Source organism: Chelonia mydas, chromosome 10 (genome assembly GCF_015237465.2).
Source record: "Chelonia mydas isolate rCheMyd1 chromosome 10, rCheMyd1.pri.v2, whole genome shotgun sequence".
Taxonomy (NCBI): domain Eukaryota; kingdom Metazoa; phylum Chordata; order Testudines; family Cheloniidae; genus Chelonia; species Chelonia mydas.
The window spans coordinates 43,934,868-43,935,468 of NC_051250.2; positions in this window are offsets into that span (position 1 = coordinate 43,934,868).

The following is a 601-nucleotide window of genomic DNA, read 5'->3' on the forward strand; positions in this document are numbered from 1 at the left end:
ACAAGACCCCTTGGCCTCGGTATGTGAAGTCTCCAGCTTGGGCAAGCCCCCAGGGTTCTGTGAACGAGTTGGAGTCACAGGGCATGGAAGTGCAGCCAAGAGACCACATGCTCCCACCAAGCTCCTGGCACATGGTTCCTCAGCAGCTGCTCCGTCACACACCTCTCTGTTTGGGCACAGCTCTGGTGTGTGCAGCCCCCACAGAGAACCTTCCTGGGCCAAACTGCAACAGTTGTGTGTCGGCATGGAGTGGGGCATGTGGATAGACTGGCTGCCCGAGCTCCAGGCTCCACAAATGACCGATCTAACTCCTCCCTCTCAGATGCAGCACCGAGGCAGGCGCACAGAATGCCAGCTTATGTTGAGTGGTCTGTTTGGGGTCAGCCTGGAGAACAATCAGTGGTGGAAAGCTCCCATGCCCCATCTACTCTGGACACAACAATGAGCTGCCACTCTCAGGTTTCCTGTCATCCTAATGGGATAGTCCCTCCTCACTACCTGCATGCTCTGATCAACTGGGAATTAGTTAATGATGCTGGCAGTTTAAAGGTGATCATTAGGCTTCAGAGACAGCTATCCAGGGAGCTGAGTTTAGAAGCAG